Source organism: Silene latifolia, chromosome Y (genome assembly GCF_048544455.1).
Source record: "Silene latifolia isolate original U9 population chromosome Y, ASM4854445v1, whole genome shotgun sequence".
Lineage (NCBI taxonomy): Eukaryota > Viridiplantae > Streptophyta > Magnoliopsida > Caryophyllales > Caryophyllaceae > Silene > Silene latifolia.
In genome coordinates, this window is record NC_133538.1 from 265,669,620 (window position 1) to 265,691,053 (window position 21,434).

A 21,434-nucleotide genomic window follows, 5' to 3' on the forward strand; every position below is an offset into this window, starting at 1 on the left:
CATTTCAAAGAGGGTGGATAATCCCATAGACTCGAAGAATGCCTTTGTTTGCTCAAGAACACCCAATTTACCCAAAGCATCTTGACATACAAATTTAGTAGCTAAAATCTTTTTCTTGGCTAGGGATTCGAATGCAAGCCTATGCTTATCGGAAATGAAAGTTACCTCCAGATAATTTTTCAATTGTTCCACCTCCGGGATAGAAGCAGTAGCTTCTTCAATAGCATTGACGGTTTCCGGAGCTTGCTCCCTTTGTTAAGCCAAGACCAATGCCTTTGATGCAAGAGCTTGTTGTCTCTTGGATAAAGTTGGTGTTTTTGTTGCCTTGTTGCCTCCTTTAGTTCTTGCCATGACTATTATCCTTTCAAATTAGTATCAACAAACCAAGTTTATGCTTGAATGCTCCTTTCTTCCTCTAATTTCAATTGAATGCTCAATCAATTTGGGAATTTTGGATTTTCACCTAACTCTAGAAAATTTGATTGATTTTGTGAAGAAATTGATGTTTTAATGGTCTTATTGTTTATAAAGGAGTGATTTGTTTTTTATTTGAGCAAGTTTGGATTTGATTGTGGTGAATTTGGATGAGAAATTGGTGTTTTTGGATGAGGGGATTGAAGGTTGAAATGAGGGAAATTATTGTGTTTGTGTTTGAATAAAGGAAATGAAATGAAGAATGAAATGTGAGTCCCGTGTTTTTGTTCATGTAGCAGGTAGGGACGGGCGTCCTGGGAGGAGCTCGGGCGAATTTTCAGACAGTGAAAATTTAAGAGTTTGGTTCGCTCTGGGGACGGGCGTCCTGAAGATGGGCCGGTCGGATTTTTGCAAGGACGCTCGTCTCGAGCTTGGGATGGGCAGATTTTTGTCCAGTGCAAAATCGACAATTGGATGCACTTTCAAGACCCACGTCCTGAGTTGAGGTTGAGTGACCTGAGATGAGGGACGCTCGAGCTGCTATCGGCTCGGACAGATTTCTCTCCAGTGCAAATTTTCACTCGTGCCCCTTCCCTCAGTCCCCACGAGCTTAGGTCAGCCCGTGGGGATCTTCTTCCCCCATCATTTCTTCTTCTTTTCTTTGTCATTTTGCCTTGGGTAGCATTACAAAGGCTTTGTTAGCCTAGGCATATGTTTCCCCACACTTGATCATCAAACACTACATATTCAACAAACATTAAAATCCCTCCCTCACTTGCTCTCTCGTCACACAAGTTAATCAACAAAGCATAGTGCATTGCAAAAATTGAATAATGTACAAGTTAAAAGAAATGTTAATTAAAGGGTTAGAATATTTACAAGTGGTGGTTTAGGGAGGACTCCACCAAACTCTCTTTCTTTTGAGAGGTGTCAAGGGGGTAAAGCAAGGACGTTGTTGATGTTGCTCAACGCCTTGAAGAAGCAGTCAAATGCTTGTTCATTGTCATGATAGAGATCTTGCATAAACCTTGGCACATTGTTGTCTTCATTCATGTAGTAGTCCGAGTCAAAGAGGTGACAAGTTTCTACATAGCCTTGGTGTAGAGTCATAGCATTCCCAATGTATGGGTTAACAAGTCCTTCAAACTCGTCATCCCATAGACCACATACTACTCTTGATTCTTTCCCTATGTTGGGTGGAACATGAGTTCACAAGAGCAACTCTCCTTCCTTGTTATCATGGTCAATGAGGCCTCCATCTATACTTATCATGGGTGAGCTTTGCAAGCTCTCATTCTTGTTGTGAAAAATTCCATGCTCTCCGAATAGAGCCATTTCAACATCATCAATATCTTTCTTCCAATTGGGCGGTGTGTCTTTGCCCTTCTCTTTAAGATTTCCATCTTTCCCTTGTTCTTTGAATGTAGGTTCCATCTTCTTCTTGTCACCCTCCCGAGTATAGTGATCAACCATAAAGCATGGCTCAAATAAGTTGGGAGCTCTCATAGTCTTATCAAGATTGAAGGTGATTGTTTCATCACCTACTTCAAGTGTGAGCTCTCCATGTTTCACATCGATCACCGCTCCGGCGGTGTGTAGGAATGGTCTTCCTAGAATGATTGGAATGTTGGAATCTTCCTCCATATCAACAATGAAAAAATCCACCGGTATGAAAAACTTTCCAACTCTCATAGGCACATCTTCCCATACCCCTAGTGGTTTCTTTGTTGTCCGGTCCGCCATTTGTAAGGTCATGTTAGTGCACTTGAGCTCTCCCACCCCTAGTCTTTCACATACCGAATATGGCATGACACTCACACTTGCACCTAGATCACATAGTGCCCTGTTGATTGTGGTATCACCAATGGTACATGGAATGGAGAAGCTTCTCGGATCTTTGAGCTTAAGTGGGGAATTCCCTTGAATAATTGCACTACTTACTTTTGTAAAGGCAATGGTTTCCAACTTCCTTATGGACTTCTTCTTGGTAAGGATATCTTTCATGTATTTTGCATAGGCCGGAACATGGTTGATTAGCTCCGTGAATGGTATAGAAACCTCTAAGTTCTTCACAATCTCAATGAACTTTCCAAGTTGCTCATCAAGCTTGGGCTTGGCTTGGCGACTTGGGAATGGAAGTCTAATCACAATAGGCTCTTTCTTAACTTCTTTGGCCTTATCTTCATTTCCCTTCTTTGATGAGTCATTAGTAGTTGTTTCTACCACCTTAGGATTTCTCCTCAATGGTTCAATCACATCACTTTGCTTGACATTCTCCTCAACAATATTCTCTTCAATTGGCATCTTTAGTCCCTCATATCTTATACCACTCCTCAAGTGGATGGCATTGATGGTCTCATGTAGGGAAGGCAGTCCCACGCTTACCCTGTGGATATCCATCCACCCGAAATTAAATGGGTGGGATATGGATGGCAATTTTTTTTGAATTTAGGGTAGGATATGGATATGGGTGAATATAGGGTGGGATAAGGATTATCGTCTCTCACCCGCTTAACCTCCTTGTGGATATCCGAAATTAATATTTATAATTAATTTTTTATTAAGTTAATAATTATTTAGGTCATTAATGATTTCCCTTCAAAAGTATATTTTTTTTATGAGAAATTTTACTTAATTTTAATATCATACTGTTATTTAGGAAAAGTAAACTTGTGTTTATGTGGATATTGTTATTTTCACTAATTAAAGTAACTTACTTTTGTTAGTTTAATTAATAATATAATGCGTTGGTGGTTTCTTTGTAGTTGGCGTGGCGTATTTGTATGGTCACTTGCTTTGCAACGACACTTTGTTGTTGGATATATACTGGGTTGCTATTTGCTAACACATATTGTTACTTGAATTATGTATGCCTTTTAATTTTATCGCCACAATTTTTTTACTATATATTATCTTTAAATTTTATAAGCTGTGAAAATATCCAACGGGTACCCGCTTCACCCGGTGGATATGGATATGGATGGATGAAAAAATATTAAATAAATGAGGGTGGGATATGGATCACCATAAATTAAATGGATATGGATATGGATATGGCTCTACCCCATCCATATCTCACCCATTGTTATCCCTAGTCTCATGTCTTGTAGGAGGATTACCTTGAGGAGGTAATTGTCCTTTTTGTCTTTGGGAACTAGAATAGGCTAATTGAGACAATTGAGTCTCCAACATTTTGGTGTGAGTAAGAATATTGTTGATGGTAGTGTCTTTGCTTTGGCTATCCCTTTGCATTTGAGCAAAGAAATCTTGTTGGCTCTTTTGCATTTGGAGGACTAGTTTTTGAATGCAAAAGCTTGGTCATTGGGTTGATTGTAGTATGGTCTTTGAGTACGATTTCTCATTGGAGGTGGTGTGTATGTGGGTTGAGGGTTTTGAACATTTTGGCTCTTGTATGAGAAGTTTGGGTGGAATTTGGTATTTTCATTGGAATAGTTAGAATAAGGGGTGTCATTCTTGTATGCTTGGAAATCATTCACTTGCTCATTTGTTCCCCTACATTCATCTTGATCATGTCCCAAGGTTCCACAACTCTCACACACTCCATTTGGGATTGAAGATGTTGGCATCATGGTATTGACATGTTGTTTAGGTGATTGAGAAGCTTCATCAAGCTTGGCCATGACTTTCTCAAATTTTAAGTTTATGGTGTCAATATGGGCACTTAGTTGGGCACTCAAATGTGTGACGGAGTCAACTTCATGCCTCCCTCCCCTAGGAGCTTTTCTTGGCCTAGTATATTGAGAGTTATGAACCGCCATTTCTTCGATGTTAGCCCATGTTTGGTTGTCATCAACCTCGGTGAATCTTCCATTATAACCCATGTTGAGCACATACCTTGAGTCTTCATATAAGACATTCCAAAATTATTGAACAAGGAACCATTCACTTAGTCCATGATGAGGACAAGAGGGACATGTATCCTAGAATCTCTCCCAAGCCTCATATAGAGACTCTTCATCTCTTTGCTTGAACCCGGTGATTTTGGCTTTCAACATGTTAGTCTTCTCCGGAGGATAGAACTTCTTGTAGAAGGCAAGTGCTAACTTATTCCATGAATCAATTCCAAGGGTAGCCTTGTCTAGGCTCTTTAACCATTGCTTTGCGGCTCCGATCAAGGAAAAAGGAAACAACACCCATCGAATTTGGTCTTAAGTTACCACGGTTTAAGAGATAGCATCACAATAGTCACAAAAAGTTTCCATATGTAGATGAGGATCTTCACTAGGCATCCCTCCAAATTGGCTTCTCTCAACTAATTGTAAGAATAAGTATTTGGCAATGAAATTACCGGTTAAGTGAGGTGGTGTAGGAGTACCATTTGGTAGGTTCTTCTCGGTTGGTACGGAATGAGATGAAAATTTAGGCATTGTGAGTTAATTTTGTGGTTGGTTTTGAACTGGGTTCTCCTCTCCTTCTCTTGCAAAAAGGTTGGTAAACTCAACACTATCCGATTGGACAACACCAATGTCCATAAGTTCTCCAATACCCAAACTTGCTGAAGCCCCTCTAACGGTTCTTCTAATGTTGTTTAAGGTTCTTTCAATCTCGGGATCAATAGGAAAAGGTCTACCTCGTGATCTCCTAGACATGCAAAAAGAAAACAACTAGAAAACAGTTAAAACTACCTTGAGGAGTTTGACTTCCGCAAGGTTAAGAAAGACACAACTAAGAACAACAAATGATAACAATTCAATTGAACACCGTCCCCGGCAACGGCGCCATTTTTGATTCGGTTTAAAACTTGATCGTCTAAGCTAACCAATCAAAATAATATTTATAATCTTAACTAACTACTCTTAGTAGAGTGGCAAGTAAAGGTTGGATTCCAAAGGACAGATATTGAATCAAGTTATCGGTTGTAGAGAGCTATGTCTTAGGGTGTCACAAATTGGATTGAGATTGAGGGTTGTAAACTAAACTACTTAATAATGAAATGTAAAGAAATAAAAGCAAAACAAAGCAAGTAAACAAATAGAGTTCGTAAAAAAATTGATTAAGGCACTAGGGTGTCATGGGTTTATAGGGGATTCATGGTGGAGATCATACAAACATGTTTACATAGTTTCAAGTAAATTATTGTTGTAGTGGAATCGAGTTAGTTTATGTCTTAAAATTCCTAGGAAGATTTGGGTCTCGGAGCCGAGTCGGTCAAGACTGTACAACACCTACAAGTTGACTTAGTGTGGACAGCGGGGGGCCCCCGGGGGCGCTTGGGAGGAAGAGAACAAGCGTTTGCATTTTTGTTGGAGTCGCCACAATTTTTATGGGAAATTGGAACCGTTCGAATACCTCGTGTCATGTCAAGACACAAAGTAGTGACATGAACACTAAGCAATCGTTACCCTTAGCATTCTATGTCTAGAATGACTATCGTGGATGCCAATGAACACGGATGTTCACAGAGATCTGGAGTAAGGGGTGAGGGTACGTATTAGAAAGATCTATTGATCGAACACCTAATCCCGCCCGCCTCGATAGCGGCCTCTACTAATGATTAGGGATATCATCTGTACTCGATATATCGTCGATTATATGCATGCAATGCAACATCCAAGTTTTAATCCTAACATGTGAAAATTAGGCTAAGTCGGTGAGATACGTAATTAGCAAACAATTGGGTCAAAGTAGGAATTTAATGCTCAATTACATGTGAAAACATACACATGATACAAGATTCAATGATAAGTACAATAGGGAAATTACGATAATAAAAATTACAATAATTACGATGGATTAGGCGATTTATGTCGAAAATATCTTTAAAACGGATAGTTTGAGAAAAAGAATAAAAAGAATGAATCAACGAACAAGTCAAAAGATGATAATACGGATAATAGTCAATTATACATAAGCTAATTAAACTAAGTCAGGAAACAACGGAGTTCAGAGACAGAACTCAACCTGGAACAGGCGCAGCAGGATTGCGCCCTTTGGAAGAGGCGCAACAGTTGATGCGTCTGTTCCAAGGGTGAGTTCTGGCTGTGAAGCCGGAACTGCAAATCGTTAATGTAAATCAGTGATTTTAATGGTTAATTAATAATATTTACTCGGATGGAAGTGATTAATAGGTTAATTACATGTGATTGATGGTCATAAGGGCAATGAAACATGGATGAGACAGATGCAAACGAATTAATTACATGAAAGAATGATTGATTAGTGACATGGGTGAATGAAATAAACTAAACATGATGAGTTGATGACAAATTAATGACGAACATGCGATGAATATGACAATAAACAGATGAAAATATGTCAAAGGTCGAATTCCAGAAACCCGATATGAACAAATTGAATTTCTACAACCCGGATTGAGTTTAATGACGAAAACCCGCAAATATCGGATTATAAGGGATTTAAGTCGGATTTTAAAGATGAATTAAATATGTGAATGAATGATAAATAATATACATGTGAGATGATAAGATATTATGTCAAAGAATTAACAGGAAACAAACGAAACAAATTTTGACAAACGAATTACTGAGGACGAAGGAAGAAGAAAGGAAGCAGGAACTGCGGTAGCCTCACGAAGAGGCACAGCAGGAACTGCGCTCCTTCGAAGAGGCGCAGCAGTTGCTGCGTCCTTTCTCGACGGTTTGTCTTTTGGAAATCCGTAAAAAGGGGTTTTAAAGCACGGTTTTAGAAATCAGTTTTAAGAGGTATTTTCGACATAAACCTTACATTAATGATACAAAAAGTAAATAACAATAAATAAAAGAGAGATTTACACCCTCAGACTTACATGTTTGACGAAACGAGATGAACTAAGATATCGATTAGTGATGCTCGACGCGAATGTAAAGAAAGTGGCCTAGTAAGAGGAAAACGATAAGATTAATTATGTTGATTGATTGTGGAGTTGGTCAAATTGGTCGGTCATGCAAACGAGGCTGGTACTCAGAAGGATCTGAGCTTACGTGGTCGAATGTTCAAGCACGTAGACGCCAAAAAGTAAGAACAAAGGTCTAGAATGCAAAGGGAGAAGAGAAGGGCGGACACTCGCGTGAGAAATATGAGGAGCGAAGGCTCCTATTTATACTAATCACGTGAAGGAATTAGGGTTTCGGAGAGTCTTTGGAAGTGAATCTCGGAAAGATATGAGAAAGATACGAAAATTACGCAGAAAAGGACCTGGTAAGAGGCGTAGCAGCCACTGCGTCTCTTGGAAGAGGCGCAGCACCTGCTGCTTCTGTTCCCAAGTGGTTTCCTCCTGCGGAAGAAAGATTTCCGTGTTTAAGTTATAGAAGGACGGAATAATTCGGTTTTCCTTAATATTTTATGTGAATATTACGGAAAATTGTTTACCAAAGATTAAAGATTGTGAAATAATTATAAAATATGGAATAGAAATATCCGGAACATTCCAGAACATTCTGACTCGGGATTTAACGGTTATCAGAAAATGAAGACGGTTTTAGGCCCGGACTCCAAATGTACTCTAATTACTGTCAAAACGACCGTATCGGCACGTAGATGACAACTAAGAGGTAGACATTAATATTTGAGCAAACACTTGATGATAAACTTACGAACTGTCACAAATCGTTCCGCGTAGCAAACATGCGGCCCAATCATCACCGGGTGGTTTGCGAGAGGTGCAGAAATGAGGTATCTACAGAGCCCCCACTTTGATTGAGGCTTGGACAAGGCGAAAGTCAAAGTATATCCATCAGGTCAATCGAAGATTACAACCTGACGACTATGGCGACGCGAGGCGGCTCAAGGGGTCTGAGCCAAGGACCTGTCGTCGGGAACATTTTAGAGTCTGTCGACTATCGGGGAGGGTCGTTTAAAGTCCATTAGACTACGTAAGGAGGCTCGCCAGCCATAAGAAGAGACCATACCTGAGACTTCTTTCTCGAGATGCTTCCGGAGGTGCATGGGAGCTAAGGTTAAGACCTAAAAGATATATGAGGGTTGTGCTAGGGTGTGGGGACCTAAAGGAAAGCATCGGTGAGAAGGAGGTCAAATATAAGTTTAAACTAAAGGGTAATCCAGGTTTGAGTGTAGTAACTCTATTGGTTTTGGAACTTATGGAGAACGACACCTTCGTCGCACTCCGAGGGGAAGCAAGAAATGTTGTGGGTAGCAGGACACAGGCGGGAACTGCTCGGAGAAATCCGTTCGCGTTCAGATTCGAACAAATTTCGAAAAGGAACAGGGGTTGATGTTGACCTCCATGTCTCGAGAGGGAAAGTCTATCCGCTTACTCTCGTTGGGGAACATGATCGGGAATTAATCTCCATGTCTCGAGAGGGAAAGTATATCCGCTCTCTCTCGTTATAATGAAGGCGTGTCGAAACACCTGTGAAGGAATAAATGCTCGTTGCGACAAGCAAGGGTCTTGGAAGAAATAAATAATATGCAATAGTCTGCTGTTGGCTTGGAAAATGCAGGCCGGAACGAAAGATAATCGTCAAACGGACCAAAAGGATAAAACAGCATCGGGGAAGAGGCGCACCAAAGATGGGCCCACAAATAACGAACTCATAACGAATTTTTGAAAAATCGTATGGAGGGAACACCAGGAAGAGGCGCAGCAAGAGCTGCGTCTCTTGGAATAGGCGCAGCGCCTGCTGCGTCTATTCCTGAAGGCGGCTTTTCTGCGTAAAAACGCGATAAACAGAGGGGTTGTGTTCATTTGTTCGAAACATAAATCCTCTCTTTCTCTCTCAAATCCTAACCATTTCCGCCAAGTTTTGATCCAAAACTTTGCATTAATCATGACTAATCGAGGTATGTGTTTCATTCTTGCATTAATCTTCTGTATTTGTCCAATTTTGGATCGAAAAAATTAGGGTTTATGACCCAATTGATCGAAAATTTTGGGGCTTTTCCCCCAAATGTATTTGCCTTGTGAAATTGACATTAGAAACGTGTAATTGGTAGTATAAGGAACATAACCATGTATTTGTTTCGAATTTTCGTTGAGTTTTGAGCATTTGAGTGAATTTGAGACAGTTTCACAGCTAGACCGTAAATTGCTTCGAAAATAGCCTTAGGATCGTCCATTTGCGATGAAACTTGATATCTGGGATCCTTGGATGATGGGTAAACTTTCTACCATCTCAGAATTTTGGTTTGTGACGGCTTTTTCAGGATACTTTTCTAGGGCATAATCGCCGTTATAACGAAATGCTGCCGAAATTTTGACTTGAACCCAAGACTAGGCTTCAAATTAGGCTTGACTTGACCCAAATTACCACATGAGCGATCGGGTTTTGTGAGAATATGGCCAAAGATGACGAGAAAATAGCGGTTTCAGGGCTTCCGAAGGCTCGAAAATCCCTTAACCAAGGCTCGTCGTCACGTGACGCGGCCTAAATTTGCTTTAATGTTGCAGGAGATGAGGCTTATACTTCTGGGAGGACTCCCATGGAGATAGACACTGCTGTGATCGAGGAGGCTTTAGAGCAGGCCTTCACCACCGCGGTGATGGCTGCTGGGGACGAGGTCCATGAGGAGGAGGCTGTTGAGGAGGAGGAGGCCCCGAGACGGGCCAACGTTGGTGGAGGATGTCGTCAGCTGAGGGGAGCACCCGCGTGGGCTGAGACCTGGGAGAGTAGGCACTTGCTGTGGGCCGCAGAGGGTCACCTGTCCTACAGGACGGTGACGAGCTTGGTAAATAGAAATTCACTACTCATCACTCATCTTCTTTTCTTTCATTTGTTCATATCTCTTCCAAAATTTTTTCAAAAACTAAAGATAACTTTTGTTTCAAATCATAATAGTAGGCCGGGAACATCAGGTCGTTCTCGGGTTACACGACAGCGATGGAGTGCTATGAACGGATGTCGGCGGAGGAGCGCGCCATGATCGAGCGTGGAGCGTTCGGTGCCTTGGTGCAAGCCTGGAGGGATATCGCGAAGAGGAAGCTGCGAGCTAACCTTAGCCTGGTCCGCGTTTTCTTGGACCGATTTTGGGATACGACTTCCACGTTTCACATGCCTTTTGGTGAGGTGGGAGTCACTCTGGAGGACTACGGCATGATTTCCGGTCCGTGCAGGTGCGGGATCGAGGCGTGGAGTGGCCGGAGACCGCCATGAGGGTGGACTCGGCCGAGGCTAGAAGGTTGATCGGCTGGAACTTGTCGCCGAGGGCTGTCGCGATCCGGGTTTGGTGCCCGCCTCCTACGTTCGAGACTACTTTGCGGGAAAGATCCGGCGCTGGTGACGATTGACGGGAGGGAGACGGCTCCTCCTCCCCGTCTACCGAGCAGAGGGTTCGTTTGTGGCCCTGGTGGTTTCTGTCTTCGATCTACCTCGGAGACAAGGGAGAGAGGCTGTCGACGAAGCTTATTCCCTTCCTTTCTGACCTGAGCTCCCTAGGGCGTTGGGACTGGATCACTGCTGGTTTTGCGGTCCTCATCCACTTCATGAGGGCCATGGTTCGTCCGGAGTTGATGGAGAAGGGGACTTCTCCTGGCGCTGTCGAACCTGGACTACTGCTGGAGGTATGAACCTTCATTTAGACCAAAATCAATTCCTTTCTTTATCCAAACACGAAAGATCGTTATTGACTATCTTGCTTTACAGGCGTGGGTGTACTCCTACTTTCCGGGCCTCGCGCCCAAGAGGACGGAGCCGCTGGAGAAGGCCTATCCCGTGGTGAGGGATTGGGTGATGTGCAGGACGAAGAGCAAGCGTTCTTCTCATGGTGTCTACCGGCGGGACGTGAACGCTCTTCAGCTAGACAGCGTAAGCATTTCACTTATATTCATTTGCTTCTATATTGCCTTTAAATTGATCATAAGAATAATTCCTTTGTTTATCTTGTCCCAGTGGGTGCCCAGGCCTTGGGCGGTGTACGCTGACGCGCCTTCTTTTGTGGATGAGGTCCTTCGACCTAGGAGCTCGAGCCGGCTGCTGTTGAGGACGTCGATGGGTCATGTGTGGTATTTGGGCGAGCGCTTGGCTCGTCAGTGCTGTCGGGACGTGTTGACGGTTCCCGTTGATCCTCCCAGGACGATGTTCAGGGAGCTTTCTGAGGCAGAGAGGGAGGCTGACTTGGCTGGCGTTGGTGGTGACGCTCTCCTTCTTCCTAGCGAGGACTACTCGGCGTTCCTCTACGGGAGGTTGGCATACTGGCCGGTAGTGGTAAGCATCTTTACTCTTCCTCTTTACTTGATTTTTTGAAACTACGATGAAAGATCACCGATTAATGAGAAACATTTGGTTTTGCAGGAGGTTGAGGCGGCGGGAATCGAGCCCCCTGAGTACCCCAAGACCCTCGAGTACACTGACGCGACCGGGAGGACGACGATATCCGAGCTACGCGACTTTGACGTGGCTGTGATAGATGCTGGCCTGGACGACTGGCAGCATCTGATTCGGAGTGTAAACCTCTAATTTTGTGTGATTTTTGTGTAAGAACACATTTGATTGAGTTTATTCAATTATTGAGGACTTCTTTTTGAAAATACAGGTTGCACCGTCTCGGTTCGTGGCGTTATGGAGGGTGGCCAACCGGCTGCGAGCTACTGCCGTCGAGGCACTTGTCGGTGGTCGAGGCCGTCAGGTATGAACCTTGTGCCTGTTTCATTTTTAATTTTGACTTCCAACTTTTCTTGTAATTGCTTGACATGAGCCAATTTTGTTGTTTACAGGGGGACCGTGAGCTGGAGCGAGAGTTGACCCAGTCTCGGGAGGAGACAACTCGCTTGTTGAGGGAGCTCGAGGTTCGAGACGCCGAGATTGCTGCTCTTGCGGCAAGGGTTGCAGAGCTGGAGGGCGACCAACAGTAGTTTTGTTCTAGTTTTTGTTTGTTTGTTGGCTGTATTTTGCACAGTTGTACATTTTGGACCTTCATTTTGAACATTCTGGACTTTGTTTGGGGCTCGAGCCCCCAGTTTGTTGTACATTTATCCTTTTTCGTTGTATATAAGATGGCCTGAGTGCCTTTGCTGCTGGGCTGTGCTGCTTGTATCTGCAGGTTAGCTTTGAACAGGTTTGTTAGATGACGGTTTACGCCGTCACGCCGCCGAAATTTACATATAAATCACGCAAAACATATATATGGCCTTGATTAGTGCACAACGAGTGACTCAAAAGAACGCAAAAATGCAAAAATTTTGCCGGAAATGACCGGACGGTAGGGAGGGTTACCCCCTAAAAAAAGGAAAAAATAGAAATCTATAAGTTAGAAATGAGGTGATTTAAAAAAGAAATGAAATAAATGAAATAAATTTTAAATCGGAATGAGAATTATTTCCTAAAATGAATTTGTACGAGTGTGGTGAAATGACGAAAATGTCGATGTCGTCTCGAAATGCGTGCCCGCGGAAGTTAGGAAACCCGAAATATGGTAACCTCCCCGTATTTATCAAAATAATAACCCGTAGGAATAGGAAATTATTCGTCATGGAATTAGGAAAGATCCAACGCGGAAAATCACAGAAGTTAAGCTAAGGAAGAGGCGCAAAGATGAGTCGCGTCCCTTTGAAGAGGCGCAGCAGGGCCGCGCTGTTCCGTGTTGTTTTGCTCTGACGGATTTTTGGAAACAGAAATTAGTATAAATAGAGACGTCGATGGAGCTTTTATTCACACAATTCTTCCGTCTCTTCTTCGTCTTATTACATAAAACTCTCAAAATAATCCTTCATCATGAATACTTTAGAGGTTCGCGTAAAAGAATGGACCAACGAATTTTCCAACATGGAGAAATATGATATGGGCGCCTATAATCTTGGATCACTGCTGAGTTTGAAGCTTATCAAGGTTGTCAAATCGTTCTTGGATGCTTGTCTTGATTATTGGGACCCGAATTACCATGTTTTTGCGTTCCCTGGAGGCGATATTTGCCCATTTCCTGAAGAAATTGCTGCGATTGGTGGGTGGGACCCTGAACACTTGTCTGCCATTCCTTCTACTTCGCAAGGGTACAAGAGTAAATTTAGAGACTTGCTTGGGTTGACTAAACTCGAGGTGGAACGTCTAGTGACCTCGAAGGGAGTGCGAATGTTGGACTTCATTGACCGATTTATTAACAGGGCTGACCCCACCATTTCTTATGTTGCCAGGCGAAGGGCATTTGGGTTTTGCTTGTTGCATGTGTATGTCTTCCAAGGGCATGTTGATGAAGACTTGAGAGGTGATCCCCGTCTTCTGGGCCTTGTTGAGCAAATGGAGCTGCGTAGGTGGCCAGCTTGTTTATGCTTAGGAGAGATCCTGTTGCGCAGGTAAAAGAACATTTTTTTTTGTTTCTTCTTTCGTTTTTTTTTTCGTTTTTTTTTTTTGATGTGTAATACCCGCTTTTGGTAGGTTTGGCTTATGGAACGGTTTCGATTGATCGAGCCCCCAGTTCATGTTCCTTCTTATCATGCTCGTTCAATTGCGATGAGGACCATGCTTTACATGGTGGATTTCACCCGAGTCTGCAATTATTGGGAGAACAAACTGAAGAGTGACGATGGCCCGTTGCTTAGGTGGATTGTGCCGTGGTGGCATCTCAAATCTGTCACTAGAGTGTCTTCTTTGGATCCTACTCGGTCCGTGCGCATTCCTGGCTTGGAATTCATGGTGTGCATCTTCCCGGAAAGGCTGATGAGACAGGTTGGGCTAAAACAGACAATCCCGAAGTTTGATACTGTCTCGCAGACTGCCGTGACGCTTACGATAGAGAGCCGAAGGGAGTGGGCCATTAAATGGGCTCAAATAAATGTATGGTTCTTGAACTCTTCTGCTAATGCCTTATGGGTGTCAGCTTCTTATCTGCGATGGAGGAAAGCTACTACTCCGGAAGAGCGCGAGAGATTGAGGAAGCGCGAACTCGTTGACTACAAGGTGCGCGAGGTGGAGAAAGAGAAAGAAAAGCATTTGACTGAGGGAGAGGAAGAAGCCGGGTTTCGAGTTGTTCATCCTTCGAAGAAACCGAAGACTTCTCTTGTCGTAGAGATGGTGATTGGCAAGAATGGGAAGTCTAGGCCTCGAGAATGACCTTTGGTGATTAGGTCCGAAGTGGCGCAAGAGCGTCCGGCTCGAGGCCGTGACAAGAAATATGACAAGAATGACAAGGGCAAAGGGAAGATGGAAGAATAGCCCGAGTCTTTATATATTATTTATTATTACTATTATTGTTGTAGTAAAAAGGTGGGTTTTTTTTTGTTTTTTAGAATCCTAGCCTATTCTATTTTTATTATGTAGCGTACTATTACTATTAGAAAATGAATGAAATAAAAAAGGTTAAATGGTTATGAAACCGTTGTGATTTTCTATTTATTATTCTTGTCGAATTCCAAATGCAATGCAAATGTCTTTCTATTTACATTTTAAAAATAGTGGGTTGTATCCTGTAAAGGATTGCCTACGTATTCACTTAAAAAATGAAATCAAACCCTTGCGCGTAGTTCGAGTAAACGTAAAAGAATAATTGTTCTAAGCAAGAGCTTGTAGTGAACTTAGAAAATAAGCATGAGCTTTTGCTTACTCTGAAGGTGCAAATTTAGTTTATTTGATGATATGAGGACGACAAAAATTGCCAAAGTGCAAGAGCAAAGTGACATTAGCTTATTTCAGCTTGGCCAGGGGCCGTTTATTTAGTGCCGCAAGAGCGACACGTGAGGTTACGCGAGGCGCGTTTTTTTGTTCCTATTCTAGGCATAGTACCGTTTTAGTTGGCCGAGGTTTGTTGGGTTGGAACACTCATTCCCGTGTAGGTCTGTGATTCTAACCGCACCCCCTGGAAGTATGGACTTGACTAAAAATGGTCCGGCCCAATTAGGTTTGAATTTTCCCCGTGGGTCAACAGGTAGAAGAGCTCTAACCGATTTGAGTACTAAGTCTCCTTCCTTGATGTTTCTTAGCCTAACCCTTTTGTTGAAAGCTCGTTTGATACGTGCTTGATATGTTTGGACATTATGCAAGGCGCGTAGCCTACGTTCATCCAGGAGGATGAGTTCTTCATATCTATCCCTCTTCCAATCGGCTTCGGGGATTTGACTTTCGAGTAGAATACGCAAGGATGGTATCTCTAGCTCGACTGGTTATACAGCTTCCATGCCGCAAGTCAAATAGAAAGGGGTAGCCCCAGTGGGCATCCTAACAGATGTACGATATCCCTATAAAGCAAAGGGTATCTTGCTCGGCCAATCTCGATAGTTGTCAATCATTTTCTTGAGAATTGTGACAACGTTCTTATTTGCTGCCTCTACCGCGCCGTTAGTCAGTGGCCTATAGGGCGAAGAGTGGTGATGCCTAATCTTGTATTTGGCTAGCAATTGCTCAGTCTCAGCTTGGAAATGTCATCCATTATCACTAATGATCTCATGTGGGCAACCGTATCGACAGATGATGTTGTTTTGTATGAACCTTGCCACATTTTTAGCCGTAAGACTAGTGTAGGAAGCCGCTTCTACCCATTTGGTGAAATAGTCGATTGCCACTAGGATGAAACAGTGACCTCCTGTTCCAGCTGGGGTTATCTTCCCGATTATGTCGATTCCTCAAGCAGAAAATGGCCAAGGAGATGTCATCGTATAGAGCAATGAAGGAGGGACGTGCTGTACATTCCCGAAGATTTGGCAATTGTGGCAATGTCTTACGTATTTGATGCAATCGGATTCCATTGTGGTCCAATAATACCCCAGACGTGTGATTTTCTTTGCCATCATGGGCCCACTCATGTGAGGACCGCATTCTCCATCGTGGACTTCTTCCATCACCTTTCGTGCCTGTGAATGATCAAGGCAACGTAGGATTACACCAAGAGGTGTTCTTTTGTATAACTCTCCTTGCATGAGAACGTATTGGGAAGCTAGTAGGCGTATAGCACGTTATCCCCTCTTGTCCATATCGGGTGGATAGGTACCGTTGAGCTTGAAATTCAGGATTGATTGGAACTAGGGTTCCTGTGCGATTTCCTCTTCATCGGTGATTTGGTGTACATAAGCCGGCTCTGACCGTCGTTCGATGCACAAAGGCATTTCCATCATGTCATCTGGAATATTAATCAAAGATGCAAGTTTTGCAAGAGCATCTGCAAATTGATTTTCTTCCCGAGGTAGGTGTAGATATGTCACGTGATCAAAGAATTGGGCAACTTGATCTATTCTGGTTTGATAAGATGCTAGGCTTTCGCTTCGAATTTTCCAAGATCCTGTAACTTGGTTGATGATCAGTGATGAATCCCCATATACTCGGAGGTTTTTAATGCCTAAGCTCACTGCCGCTTGTAATCCGATGAGACAAGCTTCGTATTCGGCAGCATTGTTTGTCACCTCGAAGTCGAGTTTGATAGCGATTGGTGTGGGCTCGCCTTCAGGAGAAATGAGCAACACTCCTATTCCAAATCCTCTTAAGTTTGATGCCCCATCAAAGTAAAGATCCCAGGAGTCTACATCAGTTTGGAGTATATCCTCATCCGGAAATGACCAAGTGTCTATTGTTTGTGCATCATTGATGGGATTTTCTGCGAAGAATTCGGCAACGGCACGCCCTTTTATATCTTTTAGAGGCACGTATTTGAGATCGAATTCTGAGAGCATCAAAGTCCATCTTTCTAGGCGTCCGTTGAGGACGGGTTTCTCGAAGAGGTATTTGACTGGATCAATTTTGGAGTATATTTTGACGGAGTAGCTAAGCATGTAATGGCGTAGCTTCTTCGTCGCCCACACAAGAGCGAGGCATGTCTTTTCGAGTTGTGAGTATTTGCACTCGTACTCCAAGAACTTCGTACTAAGGTAGTAGATAGCCCTTTCTTCACTTCCTACGGTCTGAGCTAGCATGGCACCCATGGTCTGTTTGGGCCATTCGTGAGATATAAACCAAGAGGTTGATCTCGTTGAGGTGGCATGAGCACTGGTGGTTTAGCCAATATTTCTTTGATTCGGTCGAATGCCTTTTGACAATCATCATCCCACATGGTGTGGTCTGTTTTCTTGAGCTTCTTGAAGATAGGCTCGCAAATCATGGTGAGTTTCGATATGAATCGACTTATATATTGCACTTTTCCCAGGAATCCTCTGACTTCTTTTTCTGTTTGAGGTTGTGGCATTTCGATAAGAGCCTTGATCTTGGAAGGGTCTATTTCTATATCTCGTTGGCTAACGACGTATCCTAGGAGTTTGCTGGACGTTACTCCGAATGTGCATTTCTGAGGATTGAGCCTCATGTTGTATTTTCGTAGCCTTGCGAAAAAATTGCGAAGGTTCGCAATATGCCCTTTTCTATCCTTGGATTTGACAATCATGTCGTCTACGTATACCTCAACTTCTTTGTGCATCATGTCATGTAAGAGTGTAGTTGCGGTGCGTTGATATGTAGCTCCGGTGTTGATCAATCCAAATGGCATGACCGTATAGCAATAGGTTCCCCATTGAGTGACAAAGGCGGTCTTATGCATGTCTTCTATGGCCATCTTGATTTGGTTATAACCTGTGTACCCATCCATGAAGGATAGTAATGCGTGGTCTACAGTATTGTCCACTAATATGTCGATGTGTGGTAGAGGAAAGTCATCTTTAGGACTGGCTTTGTTTAAGTCCCTAAAATCAACACAACCCCGGATTCTCCCATCCTTTTTAGGTACAGGTACTATGTTGGCTACCCAGTCAGAATACTCAGAAACTTTGATGAACCCGGCTTTGAATTGCTTGTCAACTTCTTCCTTGGTTTTGAGAGCCCATTCCGTTCTCATTCGTCGAAGCTTCTGTTTTACAGGTTTGAAACCTGGCTTAATCGGGATTCTATGTTCGGCTATATCCATGTCGATCCCTGGCATGTATTTGTAGGACCAAGCGAAAACGTCTTTGAACTCGTTTAGGAGGTCTATGAAATTGGCCCTTTCGGCAGAGCTCAAGGTAGTCCCTATCCTAAGTTTTTGGGTTTCTAGTTCGGTTCCTATGTTGATGGGTTCGGTGTCCTCTATTACTGGTCCCCCTTCCCCTTCCTGTAGTATTTCCTTGGCTACGTAGGGAGGTATTTCGATTGAATCTGGGTCTTGGTCATCCTCAGTATCATCGTAAACAGAATTGCACTCAAGATAACACAAAGAGTAAGCAGAACCTGATTTATTCACATTAAGGTTTGAGTAAAGTTGAAACAAAGAAGCCATCTGATCCATGGTCAGTGGCGGTAAAGGGACAGTGGTTGGGACATTTCCCGAACTATTATGACTACTCGAGGCTAAGCTAGGAGAAACAGGGGGAATGGGGATGACGACAGGAGGAGACTCCCTAATGACTTCTCTAGACTCCGACTCTGACTCCAACTATGACTCGTATTCATCATCTTCTGGTTCTCCTTTGAACATCTCTCCTTCTCTAGTGGTGAGCTTGAAGAGTCTTCCTTGATTGTTGGTCCACTTGATTGATTTTCTCCATCCTTTCTGCTGACTTGCGTTGGTTTCTGTGATTAACGCGGTGGGCTTGAAGCGATCGTCTTGAAGTATCATGGTAATGATCTCATCCTGCGCGGCCTTAACAAATCGATCTTCTCCGAACAATAGACTAATAGCTTGTTCGTCTAAGCAAGGTGCTTGACGGTAGGAACCGTTGTTTAAGGGATGAAGTAGCAATCGTGAAAGATCTCGATTCCGGCTAGCTTCCTCTCGAGATAATGCCAAGGCTCGGGAAAGCCGTGAAAGAGTTCTAGACTTCCTTCTTCAACAAAGTACCCATTTAGGGTAGGGAGGTAGGGTCGCATTTGGATTCCTAGATGCTTACGGTTTTGGACTTGAGCGAGCATCTCGAGAACCTCTTCTCTAGTGGGTTTGTACCCTAGTCCAAGTGGTATCCTCTTTGAGTTGCCTTCCTTGTATGGTGCGAAGGTGTTTCTTCGAGTAGGGTTCAAAGGCATTTCAGGGAAGTATCCCTGGGTTTTGAGTATGTGGTTGACCACTAAGTTGGAGTAGGGATCATAGTATAAGGGTGCCAATTCGCTTTCTATGTCACTTATGCTTTGGAAGCCCCCAAGTTCGTATACGGGATCTGCAAGGACTTGATTGTTCGACTTCTTTTCGATTATTGCCTTGATGGGTAACGAAGTGATTGTCACCACTTTGCCATTTAGTGGGATCTTGATCTTTTGATGAAGGGTGGATGTTACCGCTTTGGAAGCGTGAATCCAAGGTCTTCCTAGGAGTATGTTGAAGGAGGCTTCGATGTCCACTATTTGGAAGTTAACCTTTCGCTCAATTGGCGTTGTGGCTATGGTTAGGTTAACAAGTCCTACCACCTTTTGTCGTGTACCATCGTATGCACGCACACCTTGATTGGTAGGGGCCCAATCCGACTCTTTGATGCCTAAATTGTATGCCGTTTTGAGGGGTATGACGTTGACCGCAGAGCCATCATCTACCAAGGTCATTGGCACATTCTTCTTTAGACAAATGACGGTGATGTAAAGAGCTAAATTGTGACTAGCGCCAAAAGGTGGCAAATCTTCGTCTGAGAAAGTAATAGGATTACTTAGCTTTGGTGATTCTTGGAAGACCAATTTGACTACATCTTCGGGTGTCGAGTTATGTGCTACATTTAGTTTGGCCAAAGCTTGTAGTAGAGCTTGGCGATGTGGGAATGAGCTCGCTACCAATTGCCAGACTGAAAGATCAGCCTTTGTCTTCTGTAATTGCTTGAGCAAATGGTCAGTGGAGTCCTCTTCGTTATCATTTGGTGTGACAGCGTTGGTTGGACCATTTTGAGTAGTGCTTTGATATGGACGTCCCGAACGAGTTAGGTGGTCCACATCTTGGTCTTCACCATTTTGGACTATTTCCTTTACTAGGGAGTTCTCAATGAGATACTCGTCCTCATCATCGTCGGCCCAAACTCCATTGATTGTAGCTAGTTCCCTCATTCTCATGATTTCATCTTCTAGTCGTATGATTTGGTTGACTAGTCTATCAACCACGGTGACTATTTCTTGCATAGTAGTGTTTTGAGAGAAGATTAGTGGCACATGCTCCTTGGGTGTTGCGTTGGGATCACGTAAAGTGGTCACCACATTTTCTAATTCCCAAACTTGTCTATCCACACTCCTTGCCCATGTGATGAAGTTGGAAATGGTAGGGGAGATAGTAGAGTAGAACCCTTCATTCTCGATTGCATGGATTTCATCTTCAATTGGAGAAATGAGGTGTGAACAATCTAAGGTAGATTCGTCACTTGTAATCACTAGAACTCCAAGAGGATTCTGAGTGTTGTTGGGTTTACCTCCCGGCGGTATTGGTAGTCGGCCATCTTCAATCATGTCTTGAAGCACATTTTTCAATTTGTAGCATTTCTCTGTGTCATGCCCTTTACCCCTATGGTATTCACAGTACGAGTTCTCGTCCCAGAACTTGGATTTCCTTTCGGGTTCTGGAGTAGGTCCAATGGGTTGAAGTTTGCCTTGCTTCATTAACCTTTTTAGAGCGTTGGAGTAAGTGTCCCCAAGATTTGTGAATTTCCTTGGTGGGGTACTTTTCTTGGATTGCTCGAGAAGGTTAACTTCATCGGTCTTGCTAGTGGAGCCGTATGAACGACTTGTTGAACCTTGATATCCTCGACCTACCGTTTTGGACAAGAGCCCTTTATGGATGTCATCTTCAATCGTTGTCCCTAGTACGGTTAAGTCCTTGAAAGTCTTGATGTTTTGGTATCTCAAATGATTGGCATAAATGGGTTTGAGATTATGCACAAACTTCTACACAAAGGTAGCCTCATCCGGGCGTTCAACTAGATGGGTACTAGTCTTCCTCCACCTACTTAGGAAGTAGGTGAATCCTTCTTTGTCATTTTGGGTAAGAACCTCTAGAGTGCGCATGTTAACTTGGATCTCGGCATTATCCGCATATTGCTTAGCAAACTCGATTGCGGCATCTTCCCAAGTAGCGACCTTCTTGTGTTCAAAGGAGTAGAACCATTGCTTCGGGATGGTGTCAAGAGATGAAGAAAAGATCCTTAAGAACATCTCGGGTTTGATGCCTTTGATAGACATGTAATCCTTGAAGGCACGGATGTAGTTCAAAGGGTTTTCGTGCCTCTTGAATTTAGGGATATCCGTCATATTGAAGTTGGTTGG

General features: G+C 43.2%; 1 non-coding gene across 1 annotated transcript; it reads left to right on the forward strand.

Annotated features, from left to right (window-relative positions):
* Positions 1-4,323: 4,323 nt before the first annotated feature.
* On the forward strand, positions 4,324-4,430 carry LOC141635850 (small nucleolar RNA R71). Its single transcript, XR_012540508.1, has one exon. It is a non-coding gene; the product is annotated as a small nucleolar RNA R71 (small nucleolar RNA).
* The last annotated feature ends 17,004 nt before the right edge of the window (positions 4,431-21,434 follow it).